The sequence below is a fragment of the Pholcus phalangioides genome, unplaced genomic scaffold (assembly GCF_987345545.1).
Source record: "Pholcus phalangioides strain wild (caught in Gottingen) unplaced genomic scaffold, Ppha-v1.0 ptg000008l_1, whole genome shotgun sequence".
NCBI classification, from domain to species: domain Eukaryota; kingdom Metazoa; phylum Arthropoda; class Arachnida; order Araneae; family Pholcidae; genus Pholcus; species Pholcus phalangioides.
In genome coordinates, this window is record NW_028301601.1 from 46,416,886 (window position 1) to 46,444,468 (window position 27,583).

The 27,583-nt window shown below is 38.5% G+C and overlaps 1 protein-coding gene across 1 annotated transcript in view; it reads left to right on the forward strand.

Moving 5' to 3' along the window:
* Positions 1-5,467: 5,467 nt before the first annotated feature.
* Positions 5,468-27,583, forward strand: part of LOC149084408 (uncharacterized) — a 39,782-nt gene continuing 17,666 nt past the window's right edge. The window contains exon 1 of the mRNA XM_089234804.1: positions 5,468-5,692. The gene's annotated coding sequence lies outside the window, so the exon portion shown is untranslated. The remainder of the gene's footprint in view (positions 5,693-27,583) is intronic.

Consider the following 27,583-nt stretch of genomic DNA (forward strand, 5'->3'; position numbering starts at 1 on the left):
ACACATGGAGCATTGAAGGACCGTAGACCATCACCTCCTAGAGATAGATATCACCTCTATCTCTAGGAGGTGATGCGTAGACACCCTGCTTCACATCTCAGAGTGGTATCGAAGCGTTCTCGAAGGATGGGGTGTATATCAGCGTGTACGCAAGCGAACCTCACCCTAACACATTACAAAATTTGAAGAATGACATTCCTCTGCTGCGATCGGGGCAATCACCCAAGGAACACTGCAATATATCACCGAATATGAAATATCGAGTTGCCACGTGCCTTCAATAAAACTTCACTAACTTTCGACACCCGCTCTAATCACAATGAATGACACTCGAACGTGTGTACAGTGCAACAATCCGAGATCAGTTGTATATCACAAGCAGCACATAATTGTATGTGTGGTACCTTTTGTGATGTATACCTCATTTTGTGGATTCGGTTCTATATGAATCACTCAATATATAAAGACCAGGTCTTAAACACTTCCGACGCCTCTGGAGACACTGTTGTAGACCGAGGCGCATTTATGGTTGTGCCCTCCTCTCCAATTCTAGTCTAATTTTCTTGACTACGAGTTCGCCACCCTGTGCTATATCTCGCTTGACACCACCTCCCGCCCTCCCTTCTTATAAGTACACCCGTGGCTCTAAAGTCATCCTTTTAGTCATTCACATGCTTGCACACTATTTTAGTCACTCACATGCTTGCACATTATTTTGGTCACTGCTCACTCCCATGCTTGCACATTATTTTGGTCACTGCTCACTCCCATGCTTGCACATTATTTTGGTCACTGCTCACTCCCATGCTTGCACATTATTTTGGTCACTGCTCACTCCCATGCTTGCACATTATTTTGGTCACTGCTCACTCCCATGCTTGCACATTATTTTGGTCACTGCTCACTCCCATACTTGTATACTGTTTTGGTCACTCACATGCCTGCACATTGTTTTGGTCACTGCTCACTCCCATACTTGTACACTGTTTTGGTCGCTCACATGCTTGCACATTGTTTTGGTTTCATAAATTTCGCTGCCCTTCTCCCATTCTACTAATTTTCTTGGCTACTCACATGCTTGCACAAGCTCTAGAACACTCACAGACCTGGTCACTCGTTTGGTCATTCACGTGCTTGCTTGATTGCGCTCTAAGTCACTCTTTTGCTCACTCGCGTGTTCCAAACTCTCTAGGTCATTGAAATCAATAGACTATCTGGATATTATGCCGATGTGAGCTTGGGGAAAAAAAATGTCGTTCTCTCCACAGGAAATCGAACCTTGGACTTCTTGCATACCGGGCAAGCGCACCGACCATTATACCAGAGAGAGACAATATTTTCCCCCCTTAAAATCACCATTCATAACTAAATCACTGTTTTGGTCACTCACAGACCAAGTGACTCTTTCTGTCTGGGCAAAGGCGGACTTATTGACTGTTACACAAATTTCGCAGCCCTTCTCCCATTCTACTAATTTTCTTGGCCGCTCATTCCTCAAATCTGCCGCCCCTCTGGACTTGACGCCTTGGGTTATAGCCCTCCTGTAAATACACCACTGGTTGTAGAGGGCAGAAGTTGGGGATAGAACAAAAATCGTAAAAATGGTACGAAGTACATATGACTGAATACCATGCGAATAAAATTGGAAAGAAAAGTAACATTCCTCTGTGGGGAATCGAACCACCACTCTCACACTTTCCGGACGCGTGTTCTACCATTAAACTACAGAGAACCGACAATTTCTTTCCTAAGAACACTGTGTTCCTTTGGGCTGAACGGGACCGGGCAATAGACAGCCTCCTAACTCAGCAGCAGCTCGTAACGAAATTAGCCTCCAGATGGCGACATAGGACGAAACGATGAACCTCTCCGCTGATTGTACGAAGTACAAATGACTGGATACCAAGCGAAGGTAATTGGAAAGATAAGTCACATTCCTCTGTGGAGGCTAATTTCGTTACGAGCTGCTGCTGAGTTAGGAGGCTGTCTATTGCCCGGTCCCGTTCAGCCCAAAGGAACACAGTGTTCTTAGGAAAGAAAATGTCTATCCTCTGTAGTTTAATGTTGGAACACGCGCCCGGAAAATGGGAGGTTGGTGGTTCGATTCCTCCACAGAGAAATGTGACTTTTGTTTCCAATTATCTTCGATCGTCATTTGATCATTTTTGTCACACCACGGTCATTTTCTGCACACGAGGGCTAATTAGACCGGGACCTACAATTTATTGCCGATTCCGAACGGCAGGCTTGTTTTTTATACTCGTCGAGAGGTTGACGCGCTAACCTCCTCGAGGAGGGACTCCCTGGGGTAGCAATTTTTTCTACGGTCATGTCGCCGTTTTTGTTGTACCCCTGTGTCAGGAAAGTTTTCTGACAAGGGCGAACCGGGTATCGAAGTCGCGACACCTCTAAACATCCTTTGGTACTTTAGGCGAGTATCTCATCAACCTGGGCTACCGCGCCCAATTATCTTCGATTAGTATCCAGTCATTTGTACTTCGTACAATTAGCGGAGAGGTTCATCGTTTCGTCCCATATAAATGGCGTCATTTCCAAGTGAGCGGGCACTACCAACACCTTCTATAGCAGAAAGCCTCCGCGCGAAACTCGTGACGTCACTAGAGAGTCGTCCAATTCACCTATAGTCATTAGATATACTGCAAAAAAAAAGCTAAAGATTTCGCATACGTCGTCGCTACAGGTGAAATGGGCGACTTGAAGTGACGTCAAAGCTTCGCGCGGAGGCTTTCTGCTATAGAAGGCTCTCAGCCAGAAACGTATTCATACATTGCATGCAAACCGAACCAAAAAAAAAATATCCATGGTAAGGAAAAAAAAAGGCTTATAAATGTCATTACACTGTAAAAGAGAAAGGCCTGTCACAAAAGCAACCAAATTCAATTCTCTCTGGGACCGCCAACAGCAACGAGATTCGCAATTCTCTCTTTCATTTATAACAGCTGCAGTAGCGCTGAAGCGCGACTAATCGCTCTACGCGGGGGCCACGGGAATAAATACAGCTATATTAAAAGTAGTGTGATCATAAAAGGATATTTCTCACGTTTATCAGCGATTGCTGCGGGACCCGCTTAAGACGTTCGGAAAAGTCTTAAATTGGTATCCCAGTATGGCGGACGTCGTCGTAACGAGAGTGTTTTGCTCGCTTCACGACTTTTCATAGCGTTTGTTAAGTTTTTTGTTTTTTACAGACTCTCTTTAATGAACACACACACACACACCAGGTGTTCTCCCTCTTTATACTGTATAATAATAATAATAAAATACGGGAAACACAAAGAAGGTGTGTGCGCGTGCGTGCTCTTTTGATTTCTTTTCTTTTTTTTCCCATGCCTAGTTCTCTCTCTGGTACTCGAGCCAACAAACACCATCTATAGTAGATACTGTAGTAGCTGGTGTTGCTCGAGCCCAGGTCTTTTTTTTTATTTCATCTTTGTTCTTAGTTCTTGGTACATCATGGCATCCTTTCGAGGTCACTAGACCTTAGCGATACCTACTCTGAAGATTGTATGGAGAAAAAAAAAATGGCGGACCTCTCTAACACACGAAAGCAAACCACGCCTGACTTGTCAAGTCGTAGGTATATCTACCTACCCATACCGGCCGGCTTATGTCGTTGAAGAAAAGGGGGCCTTGGTTCTGGTGGCTTTCAATTTCCGCTAGTTTGCACCTATACTGAAATTGGTTTACCTAATAGTCACGTGGTTAAGCACACACACACATTAACCTCAGGCTGAGTGGACTAGCAGTTGTCGTGAAGTGACCCATGATCGATTGCTTAAGAGTCCACACAGGGCCACCCTTACCAGATGTGGGTCCTGGTACGAAAATAATAGCAGGGACCCCTTAGCCCCCATATTTTTTTTCCGTGAGATTCAGAATTGGTAATTTTCATCAATTCTGGACATTTGCATTTTCATCTAGAAAGAAATAATTCTGGAGAATTCTGAACTTCCTCAATTTTTAAAATGATGAATTTTCATTATTTTCATTTTTTCCGAATTTCCGATTCCTCTCTCACAGAATAAAAAAAATCAGGGCTAATGGGCTCCACTATTATTTCCGCACCAGGCTCCGTGTCTGGTAAAGACGGCCCTGGCCTGGAGTACGTGAGTGACCTCTGACTATAAGGTCTGATATTATCATTATATAGAGCGGTGTTTCTCAACCTCCGGGATTGATCCCTTGCGGCCCAATTCCTAAGATATTTTATGGGGAGAGGGACTGGTGAAAATCAAATGGAATGGTAGTCATGAGAGGTGGCTATGGGGGCCCACAGAGAGCTGGGAAAACAATCCAGATGTGAAAACATAAAACTCTTAAGAAAGATACATAGTCTAAATTGTGACTACTTTCAGATCCAGCAAAAATGCACATAAAAATCAGGGTCATCTCAACGCTTGGCCCATCCAGGCAGAACCCGGGAGAGGCGTCATGTTCATAAGGGACCTCAAACAGGGCTTATAAATTCACTTTTACCATGAGGGCCCGTGAAAAATCTAGCTCGGGTGGCCAACCGAAGATCAAAGAATGGGAGGCCTTGCTTTAGGATGCGCATGGGACCATTACCTGCGGATGATTTGAATGTATGACATTCACACTCGGTGGAGGCCCTACATAGACGTGAACAAGACATCGCTTTGAGTAGATATATTAAATATTTTCTATTCTCCAATCGTTTTAGGGGCAAAAAACTTAGCCTGGGGGTCTAGAAATTCCTAGGGTCACCACTATTCATAATGGTATTAATTAATTTGAGAGAATATAAAAACCACTCACCGAACTAATTGTCTTTTTCTGAAGGCTCTATAGAGCAATAAATATCTACATCATGCCTTCCCCCCCCCCCCCGAAATGGAGCCCCTAGGGCCTAACTTTTAGCTAGACTCATATATCGATTTTTCTAGTTAATTTAATTGAAAAGTAGAAAGGTCGTGCCCCTGGTTTCCAAGGTTAAAGCCCTGTCAGCCCTCCCCCCCTCTCCTGTGGTTAGGAGGGGGGGGGGGCATGGTCTCATGCTCTACATTTACGCAATGCTTCAAACTCAAGGTTATATTTACCATAATAAAAGAATACTTGAAAGACGGTCAAGTAAAATAATTATCATGGTAAAAAATAGGACAAACTATAATGTAATATATACCGGACGGAAAAGATATGGGACCAAAAGGAAATGCTACGTCCCGAGACCAATTATAGGGCAAATGCCCCAAATTTTGACTCCAATATTTTCCTTGAAGACACGTTCATGTAATTATCTGGCCATTGAATCAGATCCATAATAATTTTCAGCCAGACAAGCTAATTGAAGATGAGAAAAATCGCGTAATAATGTGCGCATCTCTCGTTAAATAAAAAAGTTGGTGGAACTAGCGCCATTCTCTCGCCAAGTCCGCATATTGGCGAGAATAGAAACATCCTATCTGCAAAAAAGCTGAGTTTTAATATCAGAACTGGATCGCGCTTTGAGATGAGAGAAGCGAGTGTTACCCGTGGGATAACGGTTTATTAGGATCATTGTTGTGATTCTACTGTCGTATTTTTCTTTTACAATAGTTATATTTTTGTGAACCGGTGCAAGGAATTATTTTATTTGGCATTTTTCCATCTGATTCTACGCAAATGACTGGAAACAAGTTAGAAATTTGCTATAAAAACCAATAAAACACAATTGGTAAGTATTCGAAATGTTATTTTTTTTTTGTTTTTAATGATATTTATTCAAAATTTTGAACTTTTAATGACAATATTTAGTTTTTCATTTTTATAACAATTTTTTTTTGTCTATATTGTGATTAAATTCGTGAATTTGTGAAAATTGGAATGTTTTGAATCCCAATGAGGGAAGTGTGTAACTATCATTCGTAACCGTATATAGGGGTAACGTTCTAATTAAATTGAATTAGGGAGAATTTACATTACAGCCATATTACAAACGCAGCGAACTAAAACCTGGTCGGTTATTGTTGTCAAAAATCTAAAACAGCTTTGCAATGGCTTTCTGGATGACTCGGGATAAGCACTACACCCCCCTCCAAATATAGCATTCTTTACCAATGGCTTTTTGAACGCCTCTGGAAAAACGCTGTTCCCGAATAGCACACTGTTCAACAATGGCTTTATGAAATACTCCGGATAACTCCGGTTTCCGAATAATATATTCTTCAACAATGGCTTTGTTTATTTCTCCGAATAGCGACGGTTTCCGAATAATGCATTCTTCACTAATGGCTCTCTGAATGGACAACCGATTTTCCCAAATATACTGTAATACTCTACAAGAATGGTTTTTCTGCAGTTCTCCGAATAACCCCCGTTGTTCAAATACAGATATATTCAAATATGCATTCTTAAACAATGGCTTCCTGTATTTCTCCAGCAACCACGATTCTCGAATAACGCATTCTTCAACAATGACTCCGGATAACTCCTGATCCCAAACAATGAATTTTTCAACAATGGCTTTCTGTATTTCTCCAGATAACCACGGTTCCCAAATAATACATTCTTCACCAATGGATTTCTGAATGTCTCTGGACACAACCGCGGTCCCCAAATTATACATTCTTTAACAATAGCGGTCTGTAGTTCTTCGGATAACCCCGGTTATCCCTCCAATAAGGCATTCTTCAACAATAGCTTTCTGAATGTTTTCAATTTTTTCAATTTTCAATTTCAATTTTATTAATATGTTAGATGAATGATAACAATGCATTAGGTTAGTGAAAACCACCAAGGAGACACTAAGGTCCCATACTGGTTGTTACAATGAAGTTAATTCAATAACATTTCAATTATCATACAGTGTAAAATAAAGAGTCACTATGTAGTGATTTTTGAGATTAAAGACAAAAAATTATGAAAAAACATCAAAATAGGAAGGGGGGGGGGGAGGATGCGATTACACAAACACATATAATACATAAAATACAAATATATATAAATAATGCAATAATGCAACGGTCACAGGGGGGTGCTTTAGTGATTATAAAAAAAAACTATAAATCAACGTACGATTATGTATGAATTGGACTGGCATAGCAGTTGACAGCAAGGGTATTTTTAATGAATAATTCGACCGCGGGAGGTGAAAAGACAGTAACACACACACACACAACAGGGAGTGATTGAGAATCTGAGGAATTATCTCCAGATAACCACCGTAACCAAATGATATTCTTTAACAATGGCTTTATATATTTCTGGGAATAATATTGGTTCCCAAATTATATTCTTCAACAATGGTTTTCTGAATGTCTTTTAGGCAACCAATAATATCTTACACAGTGCATTAATATCTTACACAGTGCATTATATTCGACAGTCTCTTTTTGAGTTACCAGATTCCACAAAAAATTTTGTTTTCCAACAATGGCTTTCTGAATATGTCCGGATAACCACGGTTCCCAAGTAATCAACAATGCCTTTGTGAATGTCTTCGGATAACCGAGGTTCTCAAATAATGCATTCTTCAATAATGGCTTTCTGAATTTTTCCGGATAAACGTGGTTTCAAAATAATCAACAATGGAAGAGATTAAAAAAAAAGTCGTAGTCACAATTAGATGACTATGCCTTCGACAACGATATTTCTCAAATAGTTCTTTCTTGATGTACCGGGAACTCTGGCAGATCCTCGTATTATAACAAATTTTTGATATTGACAATTTACGTCAATCATATTCAGATATTCATGATAGCTTTTGTGAAAGAAAATTAATTTCAATTATCGAACCTTAAAAAATTTTCATCAATATTGTAGAAATATGGTCAGTATATTCAGTCGACCCTCGTTATGATGAACCGGCTTGCAACGAAACTCCAGATATAACGGACAAAATTTCTGTACCCGTCCCATAAGGTGTTCTATAATTTGTTCGGATGTAATGAAAAAAAATTTGGGATAGGCCCATGAGATATTTCCTTATAAGGTATGTTATAACGAACGGAGTTTCCTTGCCCGTTTATAAGGTGTTTTTTTTAGATCGGATATAAGGAACGCAATTTCCGGACTGGTTTTATAAGATGTTCTCTTATCAGATAGAATATAACGGACGAAATTCATGGGCCCGCCCCTTAAGGTTTCCCTCTAGTTAGATCTAAGATGTGTCTATAGCGAACGAAATTGCTAGGGTCATCCTATAGGATGTTCTCTTGTCAGATAAGATATAACAGACGAAGCTTCTAGAGTCATCCTATTAAGTGTTCTATTATTTGATCGGATGTAACGAAAGACATTTTCGAGCCCGTTTCACAAAGTGTTCTCTTATCAGATCGGTTATAACGTGTGCAACTTCTGGACCAATTCAAGAAAGTGTTCTATTATTTAATCGGATGTAACGCAAAACAAAACCAAAAATTACCGGTCCCTTGTTTTCTTATTAGATCGAACATAGCGAGCGCGATCTTTGGTTCGTTTACTTCGTTATAATGGGATTTTCACTCTATTTGAAATATTCAAAAAGATTCAGCTCTAGCCTACTGAGTTTTCTTCTTTTTCTTTTATGCATTTTTTAGGGATTAGTACGTACTTAATGCGGATTACTTCCACAGTGTTTACGACATAATACTTTCACAAATTCTAATGAAATCGCCGCGTTATTGCGAAGTGACGGGGAAACAAAATCCGAAGAGTTGTTCACTTCAAAATGAAAAAAAAAAACAATCTGGTCTAATCTGAACTTAATTCTGTAATGAAACTTTTTTTTTTACCATTTTTTCGAAATCAAATCGGGTTTATTTCGGTTTTCCACATAGCTTAGATCGGATATTAATGGAATCGTAAATTAAATATCCTCAATTAAAAAATCTATAACCTCTCTCGTACGTGAGAGACATTTCATCCGTTTACGAAGATTTTAAATGATTTAATGTTAAAAATAGATGAGAAAAATGAGTTCAATAATATGAATAAGATTTCCATAGGTTATTCATCCCCCCCCCCATTTCCATGAATCATTCATTTTTGTGGGAGGAGTATATTAATGAGTGATGAGGTGAAATGAGCCAGAACCCTGCAATTTCATGAAAACATTTCTTTGCATAAAATATGATTTTTCTATGAATATATTAGACATTTTTCATTTCGATTTCTTTTTGGAATTCAGTTCGCATTCATAAAATAATGAAGTTATACATGAAGTGATTGCATGATAGATAGATAGATCTTGAGATTTATGACGTCACCACGTCTGAGGACATTAATCAGACTCTTGAAAGTGTCTGAACAAAAAGACTGATTGTGTTTGGATTAGATGCTCACACACATACAACGCGTACGATTTTTTTTTTTTGTTTTGTTTATGTGAATGAACAATGAGTTCGTTGTGGGAGAACTTATTTCACAAGAACGCTTGGAATATTGTGTAAAGGAGTCCTTTATATGAATACGAATTTATGTACATTCTTTGGTTTTCAATGCGAAATTGTTTTTTCCATTTTTTTTGTCATTGTGTAGATTGTTTTATGACTATGAATTTCCTTTGTTGATGTTACTTTGAATTTTTTTTCTTTTTAAATTGGACCAAAAAATATATTTGCGAAGAATACCGAAAAATTCCGTACAAAATGTAAAAACTTCGGTTTCTTAGACACCTTATGAAATTTCGGAATTATGTGAAATTTTGCAAATCATTGCGTGTCAGTTGCGTTAGTAAACACCATTGTTTGCGTGGTAGAAATTTTCGAAACAACATTTTTCATTTGTAACTTTTGAAACAACATTATTGGCGTGTGAACGTTCGATACATCATTGTTGTATGAACTTCCGATGCACCATTGTTGGTTTCTGAACTCTCAAAACAATAGTTGTTTTGTGAACTTTCGTCTATCTCTCTCTCTCTCTCTCTCTCTCTACCGTCCCACCTGGGGGCCATTTTCTGAAGTTAAGAGGCCTCTCTTTTAGCGCCTCACGCCACAGTGCGTGAAATAAAGAAAACAGGTTCGTGTCTCCAAGTGGTGTAGATCAGTGTTTCTCAACCGCCGGGCCGCGGGCCGGTACTGGGCCGTGACATCATTCATACCGGGCCACAACTGATCTGCCGTTTCATTTTCCATTAGTCGTGTATTTGACCGGGCCTTCCACTTACAAAAATAAATCAAACCGGGCTGCGGGCTTCCAAAGGTTGAGAATCACTGGTGTAGATGGTAGCTTGCTTGCCCGGTATACAAGAGGGTCTGGGTTCGAGTCCCAGCGGAGAAAAGATGACTTTTATTTTCCGTGTTAACCTCAGCTAATATCCAGAAAATATTTGTTTCTTTTCGAGATATCATTGTTGGTTTTTTGAACTCTCAAAATAATGTTGTTTTGTGAGCTATCGAATCACACTATTGTTAGTTTGTGAACTTTTAAAATACCATTGTTGATTTGGGAACTTCCGATGTAGCATTGTTGGCGTGTGAGTTTCAAAGGGCATTGTTTGTTTGTGAACTTTTGAAACAACATTGATGCAGTGAGAACTTAGAAATCGCCATTGCTGGGTTTATGAACTTTCAAAATGCTACTCTGACGTGCGATTTAAAAAAAGAAAACCATTATTGCAAAATGGATCTTCAAAAAAACGTTGTGCGATGTGTGTACATTTGGAATACTATTGCTTTTTGACTGGACACAAAAAACCTTTTAAGGATTTTGACGTTTTCCAAAATCCATGACGTTTCTTGAAAAAACCATTTTCGAGTTTTCAGAAAACCGTTCTCGGCCGTCTCAGATTTCAAGAAAAGGTATTATTGCAGTCTAAACTTTCAGGACGGCATTATTTTATGAGTGAAATTGAGTGAAAAATAACTTTTGTACTTTTGAGCCTTCAGAAAACGATTTTCGTATCTTTGAGCTTCCGAGAAACCAGTTTTTATATTTTGGAGCTTCCAAAAAGTTCTTTTTCATATTTTTGAGCTTCCAAAACATTATTTTTGCTCTTTTAAGCTTCCGACAAAACCATCGTCGCAATTCGAAAGCATGATTACTGTAGATGTGAACGTTCCAGAAATAAATAATTTGTAATTAATAATAGTCCACGCTATATAATAATTTATAGCGTGGAAAAAGCAAACAATGATGAGAGAATTGTCCCGGACCCCAGGGCTAGTGCCCTGTCTGCCCCACCCTTGTGGTGGGGGCCATGTCTACAGACTAGCTTGTGTCGCTTGAGATGTTATAAGTCCCGAATCAAGTCAGAGTGTCAATTAGTAACAAGACATGGCAGGATGTTCATCAATTAAAAACTTTTTATATAACGCATCGAATCGATGAATTGGTGTTTCATTGCACCCGACATGAATCCGGCAGCAAAAAAATCATGATGAACTTGACTTAAGTGTGTCCATTTGACCCGCAATATATGACGGTTGTTTGAGAAAAAATTTTTTTATTTTAAATAGCATTCATATATTATTAGCCTTAGGGTAGATTCGCCACCGGCCGAATACATCGAAAAACCTGGTCACGCTCGCTTATTACTGGTTACATACACGTAGTATATTGTACTAATTTCTTCTTCTTTTTTCATTGACAGTCAACAGATAAGATACTAGTAGTGTATTTAACCCATTCAAAGACGTAGCTAACGGGTTGAAAAAGGGCATGTCTGGCAGTTTTTTTTTGGGGGAATGGCTAGCCAGGTGAGGAAAAAGAACAAGGTTTTTTTCAATAATAAAATAATATAGTAGGAGAGGAAGTCAATTTTTTTCAGCGCACCAGTCATTCGGTCAATCGATTCTTACTAGCTTCCCACTTTTTTTATTATTAATGGCTAATGGCACGAATCACATCCGTGTCGGACATTTTTAGTTCCGGGGTGTAAGTTTAACAAGCGTTATGGAATTCGTCGCGGTTAGTCGTCCTGTAGTCCACGGTCAATCATAATGACCGTTGGTCATTTTGAGTGCAAAATCAACCTTCAGCGATACCCAAAAAAAAAAGCTGAAGTGCTAAAATCCAAAATCGGGCGATGAATCGGAATTGTTATTAGTCGCCTTTGTTTCACGTGCCGCCTTGACGAATAGCAAAGACTTTGGTCAAAACATTTTTTGGGACCTATTGCGACCAATTTATAGATTGTTAGTACTTTGCAGGGTGGTTATGAATAAACTGATGCTACTTATACGGGAAGGGTCCCAAGGTGTCGTCCTCAAAAAATTAGAAGCACATAAAAACAAAAGAAATTACCGGCGGGAGTGCAATTATTAGAGCCGCAAAAAATAGCCGTCTCCCTAACCAGTAAAGGATAAAGATGGCGCGTTCATCGGCCTGCTATATCGAATGGCTATAGGGATGACCAATGAGATGACCTTCAGTGACTTCTTCACGAGCTTTGAGCGGAGGCCTTCTTTTATATTTGGTGTTGGCGCTAACATAGTTCAGAGTAGTGCCAGCATGGCCCCCCACAAGGGGTAGGCTGACACGGCTCCAGCCCTGGGGCCCGGGAGGATTTTAATCATTTTTTTCTTTTTTCTCGCTATAAATTCATCATAAAGGGGGTCCCATGAAAGTCTAGTCGGGGGACCCTGCTTCAGGATGTGGGGGCCATGAGTGCCAGTATAATTAAACCGAGAAAAGTTGGGAGAAAACTATAGTTACAATTTTAACTTTTGTTATTGGTTTCTGAACTTGCAAAACACCATTGACGGTGAACTCTAAAATCGTTATTGTGGCAGTGTGAATCGAAAAAAAAAAGAGCCACACCGCCCCCTCCTGGGTATAGGAGGTGCTGTTTTCTGCCATACTTCCTAAACTTGCAGCGCTCGTTGGTGAATTGTTGGTCGGTGAATTTTCCTAGCGGTGAATTGCATGGCGGTAAATTGTTGGTCGGTGAATTTTCCGGCGGAGAATTGTTGTCGGTGAATTGCTGGCGGTGAATTTTCCGCACACGGTGACCCATACATTATTCGGATCCCTTGAGCCCATTGTATAACATTAAAAATCTTGTGCATATGTTTTAAAAAAAACATCAGGATATGCAAGATATGCAGAAAACTGGATGTTGTGTGAAGATGCTTATATTTATTACTTTTTTCTTTTTTTTGAGATGATGATTTTGTCCCGTTCGGCATTTATACGCTCTAAGAAAGAGGAAAATCTTTATTTCCTCTGTAGTTTAGTGGTGAGAGAGCACTCATCCGGCAAACGAGGGGCCCGGGTTCGATTTCCAGTATATAGAGATTAGTTTTTTTTCCCTTCCTAAAAATATCAACATCTCAAAAAAATTAGCATATTCACTCAACATCCAGTTTTCTGTTTATCTTGCATAAAAAAGTGCATCAACATCATGTCATATATAAAATCAGAATAATTTGACACCACAAAGACTCGTAGCCCCCCCCCCCCCAGGCCAACTCTGTTCTTTCGCGGTATGTCTCGTTCAAAAAAGATTGCCTCATATTTTTTTCGATACATATGTAAGGTTTCTTAAAAATAGAGAAAACGAGGTTCTCTCATTTCGAAAGTGAATGTTGTCAAACGCTCGTCGCCATAATCTATGGCCGTGGCCATTGTTTCAAATCAGGAATATTCTCCTCTTTTTTTTTTGTCAAATGTATATATGTTTTTAGATTTAGAGTATGTTATGTGTTGTATGTTAGAGGTTGCGAAGCGGAGACATTGCGACATTGTTACGACGATGACATTCCAAAAAAAAACAAACAAGAACCAAAAGTTGTATCCGCGGAATTCAGAGACCCCTGGATGAATAATGTTCAGAAAGAATTCAGGATGGGCGTCGACTTTTGGATATTGGACAAGCGATACCTTTTGATAAGTTCCGATTGTTGTCGTGTCTCCTATTGTGTTGTTTGTGTCGACGTTGTTATTTCACACGTAACGAAATTCCACACCTATTAGTTTCTTTCTGTTTCATCCGTGGAAAGTGAAATTTTTGGAATATTTTATGGATTTAGGTCTGTAGGGCGTGAATCGATGTGTGATGAATATTTGCGAATGGCGCGTGTCTTTTGGGTAAGACATATCGGGTCATTCCCGTGTCACTTTCACACGCGAGAAACAAAAGAACGGAGACATACCTAGCTGGCGATTTCCGATCGTCATCGTGATTGTTCCCTGATTCGATACTCAGCCGCTTCCTCAATCAGCGTTTGTGGATAATCGTGGTTTCAGACGGGAAAAAAAAAGATTGTATATTTTTCACCACATATCTTCCATGTCTTGAAATTTCTTCATGTCTTCACGAAGTCTCTCCGCAGAGAGTAGGCATATCTTCAACATACACAACGATTACAAAAGCAAAAAAATTCAGGCCTCTGTAATTTACAGTATGGAAGACAATGACAGCACTCCCCAAGCACGAAACACAACTCTGACATCGTAAATACAGTAGAGCGACCCATAATCACGCACAAAATTTTCCCCTGCATGCACTAATTATGTAGAAATTCTTTTCAGAAGACTGTTCACGAGATGTATGTACGGTGTGGGACAGGTAGTTTCCTCCTGTCACAAAATTGTTAAGAACGTGGTTCTCGAAATTTTGCCACCCATGGTTCCCTTACCATGAACAACATTTATTCGCGGCTTCCGAAAATCATGACCCCCCTTCCCCCGAAGAGTGAGGCTGGCAGGACATTTTAGCAACCCCTGCGTTATGGTGAAAGAGCGGTTGAGTTCTGTGCACCCCGATCTGGTTTAACGCACAGGCACCAGACCAGTCGTCTTTTACTTTTCCACCAAGGTCCAACACCCGTGCACTAGACAAGTCCACACCCCCTCCCACCTCTGGTTTAACACTCGGGAGACTCGCAAACCAGCCTGCTCCCACCTTTCCCAGTAACAGCCCTGCTCAAAGGTCCTGTAACCACACACACATCACACAAGTTTTGTGCCACTATGGTCGCTTAATGTTGCACTGCCAGTTCAACTTGACTTGTTGCAGACTGTTATAGTTCCATACAGAAGCACATAATGAGCTGTTCGATATTGTAACCTCGCGACCTCGGACTTCTTCACGTAATTCGTAAATAATATATCATCCTTTTCCAGGCCAGAGTTGTTCCAACCCCGTTCCAAGCCATACTGAAAATGACCACTCATAAGATGGCCTAATACTGGGGTTCTTAACCTTTCATGTTCCACGGACCGTTTGTGCCAATTAGACGAAGTCAGGGAACGTCATAAAGATGAAGTGCCGCGGACCCCCCTTCGCAGAATAATATTCAACTTATAATAATTACCGGCGTTACAATTAGTTGACTGAAACACCAGGCTTTGCATTCGGGCGGCAGGTTAGCTCGAACCACCCTGTCCCTCTGAAATCCCCTCTGAAGGATCCCGATTACAAACCACTAGTCTAATACAAAGGCAAATTTTTGAGTCTTGGTGAACCACTACTTCACCAAACACCACCTCTGGCCATATCGCTGCATTGCAATTTACTGTCATTAATGAGTTGGGTTGGAAACGAAGGTACTATCTATCGGTGGTCGCCTCAAGCTCGTTATATAGGAAAATATCTTATCTATATTCTCCCCGGGTTTGAGCCTGGGACCATGACGGAAACCTTCACGGTGATAGACGAAAGAACACCTTACGCCCGAGTGGCGTGGTAGTAAACCACTGGCATAATACATACAAAACATGCGTCAGGTAGATTTTCGATAGATTTTCTTGGTCTTCAAAAGAGACTGTCCTTTTTGAAAAGAGAGGGGGAGTCATTGCATGAAAGGTCAGTGCTCGTTCAGTTTTTGCTCAAACTATATAGATTGTCTGAAGATTAGATCCAAACTGCTGCCATAAGTATGTCCAATTTGAGACTTTCGTCTAGTTGCACAAGGGTACAACGAGAACAAAAAAGGCATGTCGTCTAGCATATTAAACGGACCGAAGAAAGTCTTCATGTCCAGATAACAGCGCCGAAAAAAGCACGAAAATGACTTTTCCCGAGTGAAATTTTTTCATGACCGTAGGGCAAAATTTGGTGCTCGTTGATCCATGGCAAGTCAAGAACAACTTGTTCGAGAACAAAAAAGGAAGGAAAAAAAGGACTATTTTAAGATGTCAGAGAGTGCTCATCATGAGACAAGTCATCACCTGCTTTCCATGGGATAGTGATGATTATTATTATTATTATAATGGATCGAAGCAATAATGGCTTATGGAAATGACTTTAAAAATGCTGTTTAGATTTATTTTTTATGGTGATCTCGTTTTCTATTATTGTAATTTTCCCCTAGTGTGTGTATTGTTTGGGACAGAGAGATATAGAGGTCAAGCTTGCACGACAATCGAGAGAGGCATGTCGAACGTCGTCTCTTTGTTGGGTCACGAATGGGTGTTACGACACGTCATTTTTTTTCTATAGGTAATTTGAATTGGCACTAAATTAATGATAATGGCACGTTATTACTGATGTTTTTCTGCTTTGATTTTCGCCTACGGAAGAGAAAAGGGCTGAAAGTTTGTTTCAAAACGTATTAATGATTATTTATCATCGTGAGTGTCCTTAAAGACATAGGAAATATCGTGGAGAAGATGCTGTTTTGTGATGTGAAATAATTGCAGCGGATCCCATTTATAACGTTCCCACTTGGTACGACTTATTTTCATGGTCCCAACTCTCACCAATACTCATCGAGATTTCCTGTTTAAAAGCGTTTTCCGCGCTTACAATGTTTTTCCATGACGGTTTTTTTGGAGAACATTATATGTGGGATGCACCGTATTTTTATGGATGTCGTGGGAATAAAAATGAATACTGTAAAATTGAGAAGTATGTGTTTTCGGTAACAATGAAATTTGCATCTGTTTAAGACTTTTAGTTATAGTACTCCTGGAAACAATACACAGGCAACAATATTTTTTGAAAAACGACAACTGAGAAATCGTTTTTCAAATGTAATGGTTTTCAAACATAACGAAACAGAGGTTTTTCTAATATTATTTAGTCCCAAAAGGTTTTCTAAACCGTATCTTCTCAACAATGAGGTTTTCAAACAGTGTTTATAGTCGCCAATGGTTTTCAAACTGTATCTTGTCAACTTTTTTTTTAAACAGTATCTAGCCAACAATATTTTTAACAGTTATATAGTCGACAATTTTTTTTTCAAATAGTATTTAATAAACAATGATTTTCAAGTGATACCTAGTCGATAATGATTGATCCAAACAGTATCTAATCAACAATGGTTTTAAAACAGTATCTAATCAACAATGGTTTTAAAACAGTATCTAATCAACAATGGTTTTAAAACAGTATCTAATCAACAATGGTTTTAAAACAGTATCTAATCAACAATGGTTTTAAAACAGTATCTAATCAACAATGGTCTTTTCAAACAGCATCTGGTCAACAATAGTTTTTCAAACAGTATCTGGTCAGCAATGGTTTTTCAAACAGTATCTGGTCAACAATGGTTTTTCAAACAGTATGTAATCAGCAATGGTTTTTCAAACAGTATCTGGTCAACAATGGTTTTTCAAACAGTATGTAATCAGCAATGATTTTTCAAACAGTATCTGGTCAACAATGGTTTTTCAAACAGTATGTAATCAACAATGGTTTTTCAAACAGTATCTATACAACTATTTTTATTTCAAACAGTATCTAATCAACAATGGTTTTTCAAACAGTATCTAATCAACAATGGTTTTTCAAACAGTATCTAATCAACAATGGTTTTTCAAACAGTATCTATACAACTATTTTTATTTCAAACAGTATCAAATCAACAATGGTTTCTGAAACTATTTAGTCAGCAATGGTTTCTGAAAGTATTTAGTCAACAATATTTTTTCTAATTGACAGTTTTTTTTTCAAACAGTAATCCAATTTGTAAACTAAATAATTACTTTTCAAACAATATATAGTTAAAAATATCTTTTCAAACAGTATTTAGTCAAGTATTTTTATTTCAAACTATATCTAGTCACCAATGGTTTTCTTGCGGCATGTAATTAATTTTTTCAAACAGTATTTAACCAATTTTTTCAAATAATATTTAATCAAAAAAGGTTTTTCAAACCGCATCTAATTCACAATTTTTTCAAACCGCATCTAGTTGGTAGTTTTTCCTTCAAACTGTATCTAGTCAACAATATCTTTTCACAAACTCCAGCTATTCATTAATATCTTTTCAAACAGTATTTAGTCAACTATGTTTTTCAAACAGTATCTAATCAGCAATGGTTTTTCAAACAGTATCTAGTTGATAGCGCCTTTTTTAATGTTGCCTGCGTCAAAAATGACTTTTAAAGCAGTACCTTGTCAACAAAGGTTTTTGAAATAGTATTCTTGAGTCGAAAAATCGTTTTTCAAACATCTAGTGGACAATATTTTTTTTTCAAACTGTAATTATCTAACAATGGTTTTTCAAGCAGTTCTATCTAGCAGTTCTAGATAGCGCGCCGCAGCTATCTAGTTGATAGCTGTGGTGCGGTCGTATGGGCATCGCACTGGACTCTCACCGTGAGGATCCAGCTTTTCGCAAACCGTTGGCGGCGCAGTGGTTGTCTGCTGAATTTGGTTTTCCGCGGTTTTCCAACTTCGAGACGCTAATGTGAACCAGTACCCCCCATTTGAAAAAGTCACTCCGCAAAAGGCAGGCGGACCTTCAACACGATACTTTCATGAGATTTTAAAAAAATCCAGGCATTTGCCATTTTCACCTAAAGATATAGAGGACAGATGGCAGCACCAGTATAACACGAAACAAGACCCTGATCTTACTACATAAATACGTTAGGGCCTCACATATGCTCACACAACACGTTCCTGTGTGTACTAATTCGTTAGAAATTCTCCAAAGGAATGTTTCCGAGGTGCATATGCGGTTCAGTAGTAGTAGTACGCTCGACGCTCATTATAACGACCCCACGTTATAGCGACCATTCCACTACAACGGCCGGTAGGATACGTCTTAAATGTTTTCACAAGATTATCATGTGTATTTTATTTTCGATATGACGACCCTCCTAATATAACGTCCGTTTTGGACGGGGGGTGAATGAGGTCGTTATATCAAGCGTCGACTGTAGTAGTTTGTTTTTTTTGTGTTTTTTTTTTCTGTATAAATTCATGTCATACATGTACACACGTTAAATTATCATGTAAGTTTTTCGTTGTCCCAGTTCCAAAATAAAGGATGCTCGCGCAAGGCCAGATGTAGTTTATGCTCTTTAATATAGAAAGTTTAGGCCGAATCGCACAACACAGACAGAGCTTTCTAAACATACGCATCAGCTGGAACAATAAGTTGTTTCGTCTTCAAAACTAAATGCATAAATTACTAGAAAAATACGTAAAAGAAAACGATGACACATGCGTACTTAGGGCTCATCGTTGTGAGACGTACATACAAAAGAAAATATCGTTCAATGGAAACTAGGCAAATAAAAAGAAATGAAAATCAAGGCCATCTGTCCCCTAGAAATTTGAGAACGACAACGACAGAAATGAAATAATCGAAGAGATTATCAATCGAAAACAAAGAGCCAATTAAAAAGACACATAATCACTATTGATCTCGACTCAGAAGACAATACTTTTTTTTTGTGATTCGGGTGGTATTAAAATAATAGAAATAATTGACATATGAAATATATCGTCGGACGGCTTTGAAGTATGCGATCGGAATAATAAGACCATACGCATATCGATAGCGAGTGAATATCCGTTAAATGGGTCGACTATTTTATAACTATGTATATTTGCATATTCATTGGTTGTTGATATCGTGTTGGCGATATTTGGCCGAGTACCTTGTGAAACGAGAATAGTGATTTTTGGTACCACTTGATCAGTCATGGAGGACAAATTTTTAGGTTTTTGAATCCGTGAATACATATATATAACTTTTGTTTTTTAATTTTAGAAATTTTTCAAATTTTTTTATGTCTGAAATGAAAACTATTTTGAGAAAAATCATAAGATTTTTATTTGTAAGATGTTTTAAGGAAATTTAAGAAAATTTTCTTCCTTTTTTAAAATTTTAAAGTTTTTCTTGTTAATTTTGAATTTTTTTTTTTCAATTCATTTTGGAAAATTTTGAATTGTTTAGAATTTGGTTATTATTGTTATTTCAATTTTGAGAAATTTCCAATTCATTGTTCAGAATTTTTTCAATTTACTTTTTAGAAATTTTTCAATTCATTGTTCAGAATTTTTTCAATTTACTTTTTAGAAATTTTTCAATTCATTTACTTTTGGAGTTTTTAAATTTTGGTTATTTTAGAAACTTTTAATTTCTTGTTCAGAGGTTGTTTATTCATTTCTTTTAGAAATTTTTTTCAATTCTTTGTTCAAAATTTTTTTATTCGCATTTTTTTTTAAAAACATTCTTCAAATTTGGAAATTTTTCGATTATTATTTGTTTTAAATTTCCCAATTCAGTTTTTTTAGAATTTTTTTAAATGTTCTTTTTTTGAAGGAAATTTTTAAATTCATTGAACGCCATAAGTCGATGACATGTGATCAAAATAATATAAATCTTGATGCCACTCATCAATTCCGTCCATCATTGACCATGGAAGTAAACAGACAGGGCAACCGAGACAACGCCTTGTGGAGCAGTGGTTCTCAACCTTTGGTGGACCACGGCCCGGTTTCATTTATTTTTGTAAGTGGAAGGCCCGGTCACACGACTAACAGAAAATGAATGGGGGGAAAAGGGGGAAACGGCCAAAAAATCACTCGCGGCCTGATATAAATTATGTCAGGGCCCGGTACCGAGCCATGCGCTCCAGAGAGTGCTTATAAGTTAATAATGGTACGGCCTTCCATAGACATCATTGTAGCCCAGTGTTTTTCATAATGCGCTTCATGGTCTCTGGGGTGACACGATGAGGTGGAAATATTGATATGTGTGCCTACTTATGCTTTGAAGTGGTTTTTTTATGAAGGAAATTGTTACTAAAGTACTCTGGAGAGCCGTAGTTGTATATTAACCAAGAATAGAGCAAACGGAGCCGTGAGTGACAAAAGTTTGAGAATACTTGTAGCCTATATGAGCTCTCACGTACGTGCCATTACACCCCCCCCCCCAGAACAGGAGCTGGATAAGGCTCTAGCCTAGGTCACGTGAATCGACCTTGCACATTTCTTAATAGGCCTTACGTATCAGTCAAAAATCAATGATGAGATTGTCCGCTAAAGGATATGGGAGCCATTTACCGGCCATCGGCTTTATAAGACTTAACGGAGCCTTAACTGTGCCGCAAATCATACGGCTATTAACAATATGTACATATTTGCTTAAATATAAGCGGTTTATGAACTGCAAATATTCTAATATATCAAATTATCGTAGATTTAATCCTAGGAATCGGATCAGAGTCGAGATTCCACGAATTCCGGATGATTTTGGTGTTTGTTTGTTTTTTTCTGTCCCGAGGTATTAGAGCTTATATGCGATGTTTTTCCGCCATCGCCATCAAAAACGGTTCAAGTGTGACCCGAGGTCAGTCTTTAAAAAACTTCCGGGGTCTTCAAAAGCACATCTCGAATGTAATGTCTAGTTGTTTCTCTTTTTATTCTATTCGATTCAAGTGCTATATCCTTTAGTCAAACTTGAAGAGCGAGTTCAGTTCCCTCTGTTGTAGGATGGGTGAGAACATGGTCTCTCTCTCTTTTTGAGATTAATACTTCTTTCAAATTAATCGCAGAGCGTGAAATTCGTACTAAGTGTGAAAGACTCTTATATGGAGGTGTCAGAGTCGTCAAATCGTAACTGTGTGGCTACAGAGTTCAGGGCTTATATTGTGAGAGTCCATTTTCTCTCTCTCTCTCTCTCTCTATTATATAATCTCGTGTAATTTTGTTTAGTGGTTGTGGATTCATTAAATCTTCAACCGGAACGAATCGTGAAGGAAATTGTATTCAATTGTATATAAGCCGCTGTTTTGGAACTTTGACTAGGAAATTCTGAAAATTGGCTGCAATGTGTGTATCATGTATGTACGCTTTAGGGTTTATTGAATTTCGAATGGATTAACGAATTAATGAAGTTGTGGATTTTCAAGTTTATTTCTGAAAATGTATCAATAAATTATTGGTCAAAATGACTTCTGGAATCACTTGGAAATGCAAATTTCATTCGCCAATAATGGAATCTTTTCCACAAAGAGCAATCAGGCACACAACATTTGGAGAATTCATGCATAACTACTCAAATAACGGGCGAAGTAACCTGTGATGCTACTGTTTCTGAAATTCGGAAGAGAGATGACAGCACTTCTTGAACAGATAACAAGCATTTCCTCAGAAATGCGTCAGGCACACAACACACACACACACACAGTGGGGTGGCCCTTAGCTATAGGTAATTTTCCGAATGTTGAAATTTTGCTGCTCCTTCTTCCCTTTCGAATCCTGATCCAATCAACAAAAAAAACGATCTGTATAAAATTTTAGCTCGATCGGACAACTTCTAGGCGACTCTCAAACGCCTTGAAGGTGGAACATAGTAAACAATGTTAATTCCCTAAAGAGATTGAAGAAAGGTTCAGGTTCAATTACTTCTGCCGGACTGGCCCTATGTCGACAAAAATTTGAACTGAATATTTTCTTTTTTCTGCACAAAAAAAAAAATCCCCTTCGCGGGAATAACTTTTTCGCACACCACATCCAAATATACCAATTCATTAAATTTTTCTAAATTTTTAAACTATTTAAGAATTTATATAACACCCTGTATGTTATAGCCGGGACTTGTATCCAACCTCGTGATAATCCCAATTCATTTACAAAAGCTGTAGGTGAAACTGCTGATGCTTTTTTCAGGTCACGATTGAAGGGATAAACTGGGTGGTTATAATTAAAATTCCCGTATACTCTGAGTAGTCTTTCAACTGATCCAAATACAGCCAAATTTTTACAATATCTTAATGACTATTACTTTTTACTAGTACAACTACGACTTTTGCAATATCTTAAAGACTATGGACTATGGGAAAGAAATTTACGAAATAAAAAAAAATGTCACTTTTTTATTGCATTTTCCCATGGTCGTTTTCATACCAAGATACCTATATGGTCCACGGGAAAAAGGAAAATTCAATAAAAAAGATCCATTTTTTGACCTGGTGGTCGAAAGTTTTTTTTTATTATTATTATTTCATAAATGTCTGTCCCATGGTCTCATTAAGATATCCTAAAAATTTGACATCATTCGGAATTTTTTCAAAAAATACTCAGAGTACACACGGGAAGTTTAATTATGATTACCTGTATCTTCAGACATTATTTTATCATCGGTGTAGCTTTTCAAGTGATGTGAAAGGCTAGAGTAGGAGTGGATTCAAGAACTAGATAATATGGGAGAAATTTTGGTGTCTCTGTCTCTCCCGTATTTGTTTTCTCTAACCGGAAACTCTTAATTACGATGCTCATGAAATGACGCATACACTCCTGATTTTTTACATTGCAACGAGAAACTTCTGTGCAATCAAAACAACCGGGATGCACTATTTTCTTTCCTGTCAGAGCCGCGCATGAACTAATGTCCTGTTCAAATATTAACTCAGGGGGGGGGGGGGGCCATCGCGAAGATTTATTTCTGCAGGTTGTTGCACAATGCACGGATTTCTTCAGGTAAATGTATAGCTCATATTATGATGACGAGAGTAGAGTTCTCTGGCGGAGAACAGGTGTTGGTGTGAATATGCATAATTGCATAATACCCTATACGCCTATCGTCATAACAAAGAGCGTCAGGCGAAGATCGCTCCAATTCCACCCAAGCAAAACTGTCGATACGCTCTCGTTCGCCGAGGCCCGTTACTTTCTCCCGAACGTCGCATTTTTACATAACTGTATAGTTGACTGATCGTATTAAGCGAACGTTCGGAAAGTTTTGCAACGTATGTCGGGCAAGCCTCTGGGGTTTTTTTAAGGAGAAAATCATGAAAGAACAACAGTTTTTCTAAAAGCCAAGGTTAAACAGGTAAAAAAGAAACGTATTTTCTGTTAAAGAGTAAAAGGGATATAAAATACCGTATTTGCCCTCGGGGGGCGATGGAATGTTTCATGTTGCGCGTCAAATCTTCGTTGTTACTCTGAAGGTCAGGTTGGAGGTAATATTAGAACAAAAATAACAATTGCAGCGATGTTGTAACGCGGAAATTACCCAAAAAACGATTGTGTAACGTTATATCTCTCGAATTTTTTGCCATTTCGATTCGATGTCGGCGATCTAAATACATTTATCATCTAATAATCACAATATTCGATTTGTTTTTAGTGCTGTGATATAAAATTACATTTCTTATATTATGAAAATTGAGAAATGAAATTAAGTAGATTTTTCGAATGATGTCGGCATAAACTTTTCGACTCATTCCTCATCAAATTTTACGGTAAACATTTTTACCGCACGGTTAATGGTATTAGTTTATTTTAAATACAGCTTCTCTTTCCTCATACCATTGGTGAATGGAACAAACTCATTTTCAACCGCATCCTCTTGGGGCCAACAATATTGTATAAACAAATAAATATTTTTTTGCGTTACTTGGATTGGAAAAACTGAATTTTTTAAGAATTTTGAAGTTCGTTTATAGAAATTTTCAAATTATCGTGTTTTCTGACGCATAACGTCTCTTTTCCCCCTTGAAAACACTACATCTGAAATATGGGATTCTCATACGTTGGAAGTAGATATTTGATGAAGATGAATTTCAACCCCTTGACAGTGTAATTTATTTTAGAAAAACGCAGATGAATGCGCCAAAAATAGAAATCTTTCGTCTTTGTTAACAAAGAATGCAACAACTTCACACAGAAATCGAAATCTAAAGTAAAAATTTCATCTGTAGAATTATCACACACATCTGCAAGAATGATATGTAAATTTCAGGAAGCCACCAGATGATGCCGATAGTACGTCACAATGACGAGAGTGTAAGAGGGGGGGGGCATATAAGGAATGGTGGCAAAGAAGTGAAATTGTTCACAAGAGTTCTGTAAGGCGTTCAGTGCCATAAGCGAATAGTTATGACACAGAGGACGCATGTGGATGATTTTTTACGTGGTAGAATTATCGGTCGCCTGGAATGTGGGCGTACTCAGATGGAAGTATTCGAGGAACTTGGAATTGCCCAAAGTGTCATCTCTAGGCTTTGGCAACGATTCCAAGATAACGGAAATGTCAGTAGACGTTACAGTATAGGTCGCCCCCGAGTTACAACGCCGAATGAAGACCGGTATTTGGCAGTAACTGCCAAAAGAAGCAGACGGAGCACAGCATCCGACCTGTCTCGTCAGCTATCTGCAGCTACGGGTACCACAGTTTCAAGGCAAACCGTGTACAGACGTTTGGGAGATATTGGTCTATATGCTCGCAGACCTGTCAGATGTGTTCCGCTCGCGACAACTCACTGTCGGCAGCGATTAGCCTGGGGTAGAGAACATGCAATGTGGACATCGTCACCGTGGGCTTGTGTGATGTTTTCCGACGAGTCCAGGTTTAGCTTGCAGTCGGACTTTCATATGGAGAACGCCAGGTACCCGTTACCACCAAGACAACATCATTGAACGACACCGTTACAGTGGTGCAGCATTGCTCGTTTGGGGTGGAATTATACTGGGTTCCAGAACAGATCTGCATGTTCAAACCGGAACCATGAAAGCCCAAATTTATCGGGACATCATTCTGGAACAACATGTACGTTTGTTTAGGTGCCATGGGCGCAGAATTTGTGTTTATGGATGACAACGCCCGTCCTCGCCGAGCAAACATCGTAAACGAATGCCTTGAATATGAGGATATAACCCGTATGGAATGGCCAGCATTCTCACCTGACTTGAATCCGATAGAGCATGTGTGGGACATGCTTGGCCGACGAGTTGCAGCCCGTCAACCACCTCCTACATGTGTACCGGAACTTCGGAGAGCATTGCTTGCTGAGTGGAGCGATCTTCCCCAAGATCAGATCGATAATTTGATACTCAGCATGCCTAGGACTGTATTTCATCGCATGGGAGACATACAATGCATTAACCATCATACCAACCATGTAAAGGAGATATTTTTTACAATTGCTCCAGGGAGCAAAAATCGTAGTTTTTATGAATGGTATCATACAAACACCATCGTTTTTGTTCTTTATCTTTTGTTTAACAAATGGGCTTTATGAATTAGTAACGTTTGTTTTGTTTCTGAACCTTTATTTGCCGGAGCTGGCATTATCCTCAATTTATGGACATGAGTGTATTTGAAACTTGTTCATTATTCATAAAAAGTTTTGAACTAATTTTTAAAATTTTTATTTTTTAAATTTTAGTCTTTTACGAAAACGTAAATTTTTCAGCTCTTCCTTCAGGAATTTTTTCACGTATGAGTTTCATTGTGGAAGGGAGGGGCGCGGTAGCCCAGGTCGATAAGATACTCGCCTGAAGTACCAAAGGATGTTTACTAGAGGTGTCGCGAGTTCGATACCCGGTTCGTCCTTGTCTGAAAACTTTCCTGACACAGGGGTACAGCAAAAACGGCGACAGGACCGCAGAAGAAATTGCTACCCTAGGGAGTCCCCCATCGAGGGGTTAGTGCACCAACCTCTCGGTAAGTATAAAAAAGGCTACCGTGTTCGGAATCTGCAATAAATTGTAGGTCCCGGTCTAATTAGGCGTCGTGTGCAGAAAATGACCGTGGTGCGACAAAAATGATCAATCATTGTGGAAAATTCTAGAAAATATATATTGAATAGTTGACAGGCCCGTCATTTAGGATTTTAAAAATACATTAAAAATGGTGTGTGTATATATATATATACATACATTGAGTACATGTGCTTTGCCTCCCCCCCCCCTGAAAAACGTTTGCCCCCCCCCCCCCTGGAAAAAGTTGAAATGACGGCCCTGAGAGAGAGATAGTTCATGATTTTTACTAACTTTCCTGTATTACTATGGAATTTAAAAAAAAAATAAAATTTATGCATGTGGTATTAACAATAATGTTGTCCCCCCCCCCTAAAGCTTTTAGAAAGTATTTCGATTTCTCTCTATTGGTTAAGCCTGGACCGGAACTAGAGGGGGCAACTGCCCCGGGCGGCAAAATTTATGGAGGCGGTAAATTTTCGGTGAGAACAGTGAACACCATTATAAAATTATCGAATTTTAAATTAGTGGGGGCGGCAAAAATCCTAGTTACAGCCATGATTAAGCGAATTTTCTTCAAGTTTCAAAACAATAACATACATTCGAAGAATGTACATATGAATATATACCGTATTCGCGTTGCGTAAAAATATCTTGTAATTGAAAGAAACTGGTAAAGAAACCCACTACTTATATATAGCAATGCACAAAGTGATACTAGAATAACACCAACTATCGATAAGACCTAATCAATAAAAACAATAAAGACCTATAATCCGAAGTATAGCATTAAGGTCAAGAAAGTTTTCAGATTTTACACAAGAGATACGACACGCACAATGGAAAGTAAATCGCCATTTTTCTTTTACTTTTTTATGGACAGTGTCTGAGAGATTATCGGACGATAAAAAAAACCCTCAAAAACTGATAATAATAATAATAACGATAACTTATACATGATTGGCAGTAATTGTTCCAGTTAATAATTAGTTATTTCCTCGTATATTATAACTAATACTGTTCGCAGAGTCT